The sequence below is a fragment of the Asterias amurensis genome, chromosome 8 (genome assembly GCF_032118995.1).
Source record: "Asterias amurensis chromosome 8, ASM3211899v1".
NCBI lineage: Eukaryota > Metazoa > Echinodermata > Asteroidea > Forcipulatida > Asteriidae > Asterias > Asterias amurensis.
Genome location: NC_092655.1, coordinates 11815133 through 11827104, shown reverse-complemented (window position 1 = coordinate 11827104; position 11972 = coordinate 11815133). Strand labels below are relative to the sequence as shown.

The 11972-nt window shown below is 40.3% G+C and overlaps 1 protein-coding gene across 1 annotated transcript in view; it reads left to right on the top strand.

Moving 5' to 3' along the window:
- Positions 1 to 1960: 1960 nt before the first annotated feature.
- Positions 1961 to 11972, top strand: part of LOC139940329 (prominin-1-A-like) — a 105344-nt gene continuing 95332 nt past the window's right edge. The window contains exon 1 of the mRNA XM_071936535.1: positions 1961 to 2365. The gene's annotated coding sequence lies outside the window, so the exon portion shown is untranslated. The remainder of the gene's footprint in view (positions 2366 to 11972) is intronic.

The window sequence follows — 11972 nt, the reverse complement described above, 5'->3', positions numbered from 1 at the left end:
ATCTGACGCTCGGGCAGCTTTAATTATCCTTCGGCTGTCCTGTTATGACAAAATAAATCAGAATTTAATTTGTTGACGTGTGTAGATCATGACTGGAGGTGAAATGTAGGTTGATTTTGAAGGCAGGCTTCCAGTTATCAATCACGCAGATCAATATTTCCTTTGAAAATGACGTTCCTCTTCAAAGAAAATTGTGTTGATTGAATTGCCTGTTACACAAGATTTTGCAGCAGTAAAATAGATCATGGTCACTCTTTAAATGTAAAAGAGTGAAAAACAACACTCTTTGCATTTCGAGTTGTCTCTCATATGGCTCTTTAAAGAAAGTGGTGGTAATTTTACTCTTGTTGAAGGGTTTCACTACAGGACAGAGTGAAAAATCACTCAAAAAAAGATGCAAACTTCAATCTAAAGAGTGGAAAACCACTCAAAAAAGAACTGTCCCTCATTATGTTTCTTCAGAGAGAGCTGTTGCACTCCTTTGCATTTAGAGAGCGCAGAGTCTTTCTCTTGAAGGCTATAAAACATTTTTACCCTTCGAGAAAATACTCTGTGAAAGATGAGGGTCGAATTGTTTTTTCCCCTTTTTTTTCTTTATGAAATTTGGCCCAACTTGCAAAGCAGTCGAAGGAAAACTTCATTAAACGTGCAACACCCACCCATATCAACAGATTATTGTTGTCTATAGTTGTAACTAAACCTAGCAAATCAGTTTTGTATACAGTAGGCATTACCTCACCAAGGGTTATATAGGTGGGGTGGCCATTTCGTCTGGTGTCTGGAAGTGCACGGGCGGGCGTATCCCCGGGGTTATGTCATCCCTAATGTTTCGGACCGAAGCTGGCTTACCCCCCCCCCCCGCCCCCCGCGCCAAAAAAAGCTCGTGTTTTTATTATGGGCCTAATTAAAATTAAATTATGGGCCTAATTAAAGGCAGTGGACACTATTGGTAATTACTCAAAATCATTATTAGCATAAAACCTTTCTTGGTGACAAGTAATGGGGAGAGGTTGGTGGTATAAAACATTGTGAGAAACGGCTCCCTCTGAAGTGCCATAGTTTTGTTGGAGAAAGGTCTCGAAATCAACCATCTAAACGCATACAACTTCGTGTGACAAGGGTGTTTTCTTCTTTCATTATTATCTCGCAACTTTGATGACCGATTGAGCTCAAATTTTCACAGGTTTGTTATTTTATGCATATGTTGAGATACACCAACTGTGAAGGCTAGTCTTTGACAATTACCAATAGTGTCCACTGCCTTTAAAACAAAGGTTGAGAATGAACACAAGAATTTTATTTAAAATGTTCGCTAAATTTCTCTTTCAAAAAGGGTGCTCCTGCTAATAGATAATAAGTAGTTCTAAAGCCTAAACCCCAAAGACCTAATCTAACAATGCTCTCTGATGCTGAAACCACCAGTCGACCAAAATATAAAAATACTGTAGAATAGGAGTCACTTCTAAAGTGTGCGGGTTAGAAAGAATTGTTGGCGCATTTTGCCCCCTTTTACCAAAGGTCATTAGTGATAGCACGTGTGTGGATAAACTTTCAAAAAACAAGTCATGTTCAACATCACACGGAAAACTAACTGGCCACATTTGAAACAATTATTTTGGTTTTGAACAAATTTATTTGCATAACAATATTTTCCTCACTTTAGAGGGCCTAGGCCTACTATCTGGTTTCTTCCAGCAATTTACTAAAATAAAGACTTCGCTTGTCTTTTGAGTAATAACGAGCTGACTGGATTAAGAAAGTTATTCTGAAAAGAAGAAAACAATATAAATGTGGTGCATTCAGGCTCGAGAGTTTTTACTCTTTGGATTTTGTATAGTATTACGCGCGTATGTATAGAAACGAATGGGAAATAATCGTAGGCTACGCCCCCCACAGGCACGTCCGCCAGTCACACTCTGAAGTTTTCACCAGCTACTTAGCTAGCTATTGAGGGCGGTATTTAACAACTCCATTAAAAAATACATAGTTTTTGCATTTGTCTTTGTTTAGTACGACGTGAAAATTGCAGTGATGTTCCAGAGTGACTCATGAATCAGTACTCAGAAATGTGGGTGGCTGACAAGAACAAGGAATAAAAGAGCGTGAAAACACTACGCTACACTTTGAGTCTGAGCCTTTACAACTAAATAAAAACACCGCTGGTTTAGCCTTAAAAAAGTTTTTCTCTGGTTTTGGTTGGGAAATGCAAACCTTACTGCGGGCAGAAAGGTTAGTGTCGTCAACCAACGGCCACCCATCCTCAACCCAACCCAGTCACCACCACATTCCACTACTAGGATTAGGAATTCGTAACGTAGACACTGTATATACTGTACATTGTGTAGTTAACACAAGCGAGTGAAAGGTAAGTCAACTTTTTCTATCTACTTTATTGTTTTTTTTTATTATATTTTAAACAAGCATGAAGCTATTGTCTTATTGATATTATTAATTTGGTAATCGTTTGCCAAGCATAAATTAAAGTACACATGACACTCCCCAACACAGTTGAAATAAACTGATGACCAGACAGAGTATTATGCTAGATGGGTACAGTCATGGAGCAATTACTCCAGCATGGTACAGTACAACAGTTAACTTTTATTCAGAATACAATTACAACTAAATCCACTGGCTCGATATTAATTTGCTAATTATTTGCCAAGCATTTAAGTACACATGACACTCCCCTACTTCGAAACTATAGGCCTAAGGCTCTGCTGTGGAGCTTTATGGTTTCTAGAAGTAACATATATGAGAACCCATAATTCTCAATGATTCTTTTTGAAAGAGTGTTAGGCCTACATGTGGAATAAAGGGATAACTTTCCATATGGCGCCACCACTTTTTCACTCATTTTTACAAAAAGGGATTTATCAATCAGGTAAATTAGATACTATATTATTTCATATCGAATGAAAAAGTGGTGGCGCCATACGGAAACTTTTCTGAATAAAGTTGCAGGAATGACTTTTGATTCGTGGCACAGCAAAAGCCGGCCCCCAAAGTTTTTTGTTGACAGCACCAAAATTGCTCAAGGCTTGAAATGTTTGTATTTTATCTGGTGTGTAGGCTTAAACCTACGTGCACAAATTTAAATGGGACCATCAAGTTTGCGGGCTCAGCGGAGGCTGAAGTTTGCGTTGGGATTGAAGTTTGCGCCCAACAGCAACTGAACTAGGTCTGCTTTATTGTCTCCACGATATCTGAACGAACCTACATAAAGGACTCCGAAGTATAAAGCCTGGTTCATACTTCCTGTGAATAAGGTTTATCGCGATTCAAAACCACAATTCGTTGTGGGTAGGCAGATGGGGCAGTTTGTTATACGGTGTATGTTGTCATGCACGACTTGCGCACGCATCGCCTATATCTTTGTGTGGGTTCAACAGCGCCCTCTCTCGATATTTTGCTAATTGGCGATAAACCTTAAAGGAACACGTTACCTTGGATCGGATGAGTTGGTCTGACAAAAGTATTTGAAACCATTTGTTATAAAATGCATAATGGTTGGAAAGATGTTGTAAAAGTAGAATACAATGATCCACACAAATTTGCCTCAAAATTGCGTGCTTTTCCTTTTGCTTTGTGAACTAACACGGTCGGCCATTTATGGGAGTCAAAAATTTCACTCCCACAAATGGCCGACCGTGTTCGTCAACGAGGTAAAAGGAAAACCGTGCAATTTCGAGACCAGTTTGTCAAGACATTGTATTCTACTTTTTAAATATCTTTCCAACCAATATTCATTTCATAACAAACGGTTACAAACGCGTTTCATAGACCAACTCGTCCGCTCCAAGGCAACGTGTACCTTTAAATGTGAATGTGATACAAGTTTTGACCATACGTATGGTCAAAATTCATACAGAATTCATACAGGGCTTCCTCGAGAACTTAGTCAACATTTTCAAAAGATGGTGATTTTGATATTACATAGTACATATATTTGATTCTATAATAAGTGGTTTAAAAGTGTTCTACCATTATTTTTAGTGCATTTAAAATTTGCTGTCGTCTGGCAATGTCAGTTTAGTCAGATTAAGTGTGACCCAAACAGGACGCAATCACCTCCATGCCCCTGGGCATGCTGGGTGTCCCTTGAAATGTTCAAAATTGACACCCAGTGAGCTGTCCTTTAAATGTACCGAGAAATATTTGCCTCTGCCTAACACTAACACTGTATCAAAAACAAAGTTGATGGCTGGGGCATGATTGTGTGCGAACACATGATTCCGAATGCCAGTTATAGGCAGTGGACACTATTGGTAATTACTCAAAATAATTATTAGCATCAAACCTTTCTTGTGGACGAGTAATGTGGAGAGGTTGAGTGTATGAATGAAACATCGTGAGAAACAGCTCCCTCTGAAGTGCCATAGTTTTCGAGCAAGAAGTAATTTTCTACGAATTTAATTTCGAGACCTCAGATTTAGGACTTGAGGTCTCAAAATCAAACCATCTAAACGAACACAACTTCGTGTGAAGAGGGTGTTTTTTTCTTTCATTGTTAGGCCTATCTCGCAAATTCGATGACCGATTGAGCTCAAATTTTCACAGGTTTGTTATTTTTTGCATATTATGTTGAGATCTTCCTCCATGGATATACCAGCTGTTACGGCTAGTCTTTGACAATTACCATTAGTGTCCACTGCCTTTAAAACACTGCCAACCAGTCAGAATTCTTTCCAAGTGGCCCAGCTGGCTAGTTCAGTGTTGAGAAGCATGTGTACCTATTTCATTTGAATATTGTCTTGTTAGGCACTGATTTCATCTGGCAATTTTGCATTTTAGCAAAATATTTTGACTAAAAAGATTTTCCCAGGTTGTATCGTAATTTGGGTGTGATCCCTGGCTACACAGCGGTTAACAGTTTTATGGCTTCTGACTGGCACCCCCGAACAAAGATATTGACAAAATAGAGACACCACCAATTTAGTCAGATAGTAGGGCTAGGTAGCTCCGTTGGTAGAGCGCCGGCACGTTAATCCGGAGGTCGTTGGTTTGAATCCCACTCTAGTCAGTTCTTTGTTCAACCCAAAAAATCATTTGGGTCAATTTCAGTCAGTTTCCCTTGTGGTTTATATTGATATAAAAAGATTTTGTGCACAGGGAACGCTAATTATTGAGTACAGTGTAGCAAATGATGATTTTTGACACTGACACACTTCATTGTACAAGCGATTAAGGGGAAATCATTCCCTACTTGTGGAAAATCTGAGGACTAGTGAAAAGACTTACATATATGTAGCTAACTGCGCCTTCTGGCTGGTGACTAGAATCATTAAGGGCCAACCCGGTAATGCTATTTTTGTGCAATCAGTAATAAAAGTCTTGTCCATAATTTGTTGTACTCCAAACAATTAGTTCTAATCAGAGTGTCATTTAAAACACACACATTTTTTTCACAGTTCAGAATCGTGGATTGAGTGTAACTCAATCAGGACCTAAACCTTATTGCACAGGAAATGTGTAAGTTACACCGCTGTTATTGTCCAGAAAATAGACAGTGTATCGTTGAGTTAATCAGCTCTGAAGGATTTCAATTCCTTTTGTTGTCTTCTTTTACAATTGAAGATGGGTACCATACATGTACCTCATTAGTTTCAAAAAATGTATTTGAAGTGTGTGCAGCATCACTAGGTTAGCCATTGGGTTTTCCTGCCCTTGACCATGTTGACAGGCCTGTCGTTTTTGAAAGGGCAATGACACCAAGTAGAAAATTCTACTTGGTTTTTGGTTTAGGCACCCTGAAGAAATTGTAAATTTCTACCGATTTCAAGGGCACCAAGGCATTTTACCAAAAGGCATGGAGACAATCGCTTTGTAGCCTCCATGAAGTATTGATCAGGCCTGCCTTGAATTTATTTTTTACGGAGAATACAAACTTATTAACAGGTCTTGCTCTTGATACTTGAGGAGGGTTCCTTTCACCGCCTCCGCCCCCCTCCCAATCCAAGGTCTCTTGATTAATAAGATCCTGGAGCCCCCCTGACAGCTTTTTATCTTGTTAACGGTTTTCTATTTTCGTGGCTGATGGGGGGAAGTGAGCTCAAATTGACAATCAAGATAATTGCCTCCAATGTAAATTGGCATGTTGTAAATTGACTTACAATTAAAGAGTCGGTAGACCCAGTTCAAGTAATTACCCGTAAAAATATTATATTTGGGATGGATTTAAATCAGTTATTGGTTGAGCGTTAATTAATGGATACCATGGACTGTGTAAGTAGTTCTGGTAGTGTACCAATGCCCTGTCACATGTTTTAGACAAATGTGGAAGTGTCGTGGCCATGCAGTTAAGAACACCGAATTGGTGTTTCTTATCAGCAGAGTGTGGGTTTGAATCCCCAGCCGTGACACTTGCTTCGTCCTTCGGATGGGACACAAAGCCGTTGGTCCCATATGTTCTAACGCATTTTCACAAAAGAACCCAAGTGCACTTATCGAAAACAGAAGGGGGTTCGCCCCAGTGTTCCTGGCTGTGGCTGCTAAATGCGCTGGATAGCACCTTGTAAACCCTTACATGTATATACAAGTAAGGTGCTTAATAATTAGGTCTCATGAATTCATAACTGTCAATCTTCTCTTTCTGTATATATAAATGTATACTTGTGGTTTATTGATAAATGTATACTAAGCGCTTTGAGTACCTTGTTGGTATGTGCGCTATTGTAGACTTTGATATTATTATTATTATTAAATGTTTTCAAAATAACAAAAAGGCATACTACATGTATACTCCTGTGGAAGGTCATGAATCCATCCACACATTAGTGTAATAAACATCGAATCCCCCACCCATTAATGCCCCCATGGCAGAGAAAATTTGACATTTGACCAAACCAAGCACATCAACAAAGGCACTTGCTCTATGAAGTGTACAGTTGTATATGGGTAGTACAGTTATATGGGTAGTAGGCCTACACCACAGTTTTTTAAGGCCCAAGTATTTAAGCGCGTACCGCACGTAAGTACCTTCCTAAAGGAATGTACATGACTTTAACTTTTCTGAACTTCTGAACTTGGTGCAAACCTTTAAATGCATGAAGGAGTACATGTATCTAGCTGGAAATAACGTGGGACCATTGTGTGGAAGCTAAAATCATGAATATTTGTAATTGTATCGAGTTTCTTCCACACAGTCCACAGTTGGCCCAGCAGTTGTAAATGCCAAGAAAATACAATGTTGCTTTTAATTTACTCTGGTTGTGTTGCCAAGGATTCTCAGAAATGCAAACAAACTGTACAATAGCCAAGAACCCAATGGAGCGAAGACAAGGAAGGAAGTTTCAGTTTTAGGTGTGGGAGGAAAACTCCATGCAGAGAACTACATGATGTATTCCAGGGAAAACCCACGCACTCCACGCAGTCAGGTAGAGATTGAAACCCCTATGTATGCAGTGCCCAGTGTGTGATTCAAAACCAGGGTCTTAGAGGTGGAAGGCTTGGAAAGATCATATACCACTACGTCATCCTAACCGCGACTTAACATCAGTGGCAGTGAAGTGCAGACATTTGTATTGTACAGTTTGTTTCACTTGCCAAGATGATGTAGGGATTGATACTAGGGCGACTAGTGAAATTTACAACTCGATGCTCGACTAGTCGCGCCTCAAATAGTCGCAACTTCGACACTAGTCGCAACTCATTTTTTAATTCCCAAGATGCATTGCGGCAGGCGCAATATTAAAATTTACACTGAAAGGATTGAAGGATTGTGTTATTGATGTCTGATTGTGGTTCGTACTATACCGTGTACAGTACGTACATGTCACTGTACACATTACACTGTATGTTGTCTTGAATAGTCGTGAGAGACACAATTGGTTCACCAAACTGGTAGTCACAACTATTTTTGTAGTAGTCACAACTATTTTTGGAGTTGTCATGGCCGCATAGTTTTTAACCAGGTAGTTGAAAACCAGTAGGTGTGACTCGGCTAAGCAATCAATTGTTGAGACTACGACACTAGTCGCACTAGTTGCAAAGGGGTGGATTTCACAAAGAGCTACACATGTACATGTCGGACTAGTCCTAAGTTAGAACTTGTCCTAGCAGATATGAAAAACTCTAAAAGAAGGCTAGTACTAAGATAGGTAGAGTAACTCGAGATAATACTAGTCTTAACTCTTTGTAAAATTCACTGCAGGCCTAATTGATACAAAAAGAGAATCCCCACTTAACCACACTAAGGCCACACGTCATGACAATTGTATCAGGGGTCGAAATTAAGTGTATTTCCATGGTAGTCAGCAGGGCTAGTGACCAATAATTTTTAGTAGCCCTGATTAGATTTTGGTAGCCCGAAAGACACATTATGTCTCGCGTCACGGCTCAAACTTTACAATACACCAATAACATAGTTCTTTATTGTTTGTGATGATGATTTTTGCATTATTTTTCCACTAGCCCGTCGGGCTATCAAGCTGGAAAAATGAGTAGCCCGGCTGTAAATCTGGTAGTCCCGGGCTAGCGGGCTAGTGGCAATTTCGACCCCTGTGTATGCATAGTATGAATCCTTGGGATCCGAGGACTTTAAACAAAAGGGATCGGTTGTTTTGACTGAGCTGGAAACATCCTTGCTTCGCTTTGTGCACAAAACCAACAGGGATGTCGCTAATCAGAACACCAAGTCCAAACAAACAGACAAATTCCTTAATTTACAAGGTCGACAAATGTGTGTACAGTCCTTGAATTACACCCATGGCACCCACAGCATTCGCCGTAATGCATTGTGCTTTAGCTGTGAGTGCTCTTTTGCAAAATTCCATTACAAACTTACATTTTCCTCATAGAATTGCAGGCCTTATTGTCGAGAAAACCTGCAGTGCCCCTTCATTTCGAGAGCGATCATTCAGGGCCTGCTTGTTTGTGTGTATTTGATTTGAAAGCATGTTCCATTTTTTTATCAGTGCAAATTGTTGTGGTTGCCACTGACACTTATTCTTAGTTCTAACTATTATGTATCCCCCCCCCCCCCCTCATTTAGTTCTCAAGTTATCCTCATCATGGCGAAGCCTTTTGGAGCACAATGGTTGCCCAGGTTGTATCCTAGCTCTATGCATACAGTACATGTAGCACTATACGTGTACTAAGTATGTAATGTGTAGGCCTACATGTATGTGATGGTTTGAGATGCTGCTGGCCTGCAGCCATTCCCAACCACACAAGAAAACACTGGGGCGAACCCTTTCTCTTTTTATACGGAAGGTACACGTTTGGTAAATTACTCAAAACAATATTAACTTAAAAACTGACTAGGTTACGAGCACTGGAGAGCTGTTGATAATTAAAACATTGTGGAAAACGACTCCCTCTGAAGTAACGGGTTTTTTTTGAGAAAGAGGTAATTTCTCTCTAAAATAATAAAAGACTTCTAGCTAGAAGTATATTATTCTTATCTGAAAGCACACAAATTCGCCCAACAAGGGTGTTTTTTCTTTCATCATTTTCTCGCAACTTCGATGACCAATTGAGCCCAAATTTTCACAGGCTTGTTATTTTATGGTTATGAGGGGATACACCAAGTGAGAAGACTGGTCTTTGACAATTACCAAACGTGTACCCCCATCCCTATACATGTAAGTGACATTGCACAATACAGTGTTGGTTGAAGCATGTAGAGCAAGGAAGCCTTGCTCTATGGTTGAAGGAAGCTCAGAGCAATGTAAAGGCCTTTGTTCAATGTACAATAGTTTTGTTCCATCCCAACTCAACAATTGCTGCGGTTGTCAAGTTTGGCAGTGGCCATTGATTGGGTTCTGAAGATTGGGTTCTGAAGAAAGCTACGAAGGACCATGGAATCGTTTGGACTGGAGGAGCCAAACTGTCCGACCTTGATTTTGCTGATGATATTGCAGCATTGTCCGACAGTACCCAGGGTCTCCAGACTGTAATGGACTCCATCAGTGATGTCTCAGCTAGACTGGGTCTTATGATCAGCAGAAAGAAAACGAAAATCATGCTTTCAGGTGATCACCTGACAACACCTAACATTCTCGTTGGGCAAGATAAAGTTGATGTAGTGGATGACTTTACCTACCTGGGAAGTTCCATCAACAGCCAGGGATCAATGGATCATGAAATCAGCTGCAGAATAGGTAAAGCCTCCGCAGCCTTCAACCAGCTTAATAAGATCTGGACAAGCAAGAAGTTCTCTCTTCAAACCAAGCTTCGCTTCTACAACTCCAACGTGCTATCTACTTTACTCTATGGTTGCGAAACTTGGCACTTAAAATCAAGTCAAGAGAAGAAACTTGATGCATTCGACTCAAGATGCCTAAGGAAGATCTTGGGCATCAAGTGGAGTGACTTCGTCCGCAATGAGGAGGTCAGAGATCGATCACAACAAACTCCAGTGTCCAATACAATCTGTGGGCGGCGCATGAACTGGCTGGGCCATGTTTCGCGGCTCCCCCCTTCGAGACTCGCCAATCAAGTCCTGTGGTGGAACCCGCCGGGAAGGAGGAGGAGAGGCCGACCTAAAATGAACTGGCACCAGACCATCCAGCGGGACCTTCATAGGGTCAATAGAGGCTGGAGCGACGTCAGGTCACTGACTGCCGACCGATCTGCCTGGAGAGCGTTGACTGCCTCATGCGTCGGACGACGCAGGAGCCCCTAAGTCTAAGTCTAAGTAAGTCAAGTTTGGGTGGAACAGTGATTACAAAGTCTTGTTGTAATCTGCTGTACTTAGGTTTTGTCTCGGTTTTAAAAGCACTAATAGTACATTCTGGAAAGGTTTTATCTGTATTATGAAATTAGTCATTGCGTATTGGTCGGCACACAATATGATGTATCAGCCTGATTTACTAGCTTTATGGAGAACCCTGCATATTATTAGAAGGCCTACATGTAGGCCCCCTATCATTATTTTTCATCTTTGTGATTTGTTGTTTTGTACAAGGCCTTTTGGGTCGTGCCTCCCAACATCCATTCGTAAACTCTAAATCAAATCATTAGGCCTATTTGCGAGGATCTGCATCAGTATGCCTTTACAGCATACAACAACTGACATTAAAATGTTTGAGATCTAGTTGAGCATTGATTTATAATTTGCGTACATGTACATGAGTTGAGGCAGGTTTTCACGTTGATGTTCGGGATTTGCATTTGTTAAATGCGTGTTAAATTATTGATTACCATATTGACTCGCACAACCACCTTAATTCTTACCGTTAAATTTCCAGAATCGACAGCTTGTACGTAGGCCTGTTCAGTATGAGTAAAGCCAAAATGCATCCATACACTGTAGCTACATTCATGTGTAGGCGACTACCATAAAAATGTATGTGGGCTACACAGGTGTACACGTACACGTGTACATTCAGACAGCATCTGAAAAATTGAATTTTATGCATTTAGCTTGGGGCAGCCATAAAATACATAGTATAGCCTAACTTGCGCTCAGACAGCTAAAAACCTGATCCGTTTACCAATTTACCTGATTACTACAACCTACACGTACACACACACACGTACACACGCACGCACATACCTCGTACCATTGTTGTATATGTAGTTTCTGATTTGTTGGACCTTAGAAAAATCTGAAAATTGTGGTTATTGCCCTAAAAGTCTATTTATACCTACATGTATTCTTCAAACACCATGGATACATTGAAGGTCAGCCCTTACTCTTAAAGGAACACGTTGCCTTGGATCGGACGAGTTGGTCAAAACAAAAGCGTTTGTAACCGTTTTTTATAAAATGCATATGGTTGGAAAGATGTTTTAAAAGTAGAATACAATGATCCACACAAGTTTGCCTCGAAATTTGCTTGGTTTTCCTTCTACTGTGCGAACTAACATGGTCGGCCATTTATGGGAGTAAAAATTTTGACCCCCATAAATGGCCGACGTGTTAGTCGACGAGGTAAAAGGAAAACCACGCAATTTTGAGGCATGTTTGTGTGGATCATTGTATTCTACTTTTACAACATCTTTCTACCCATGTGCATTTTATAACA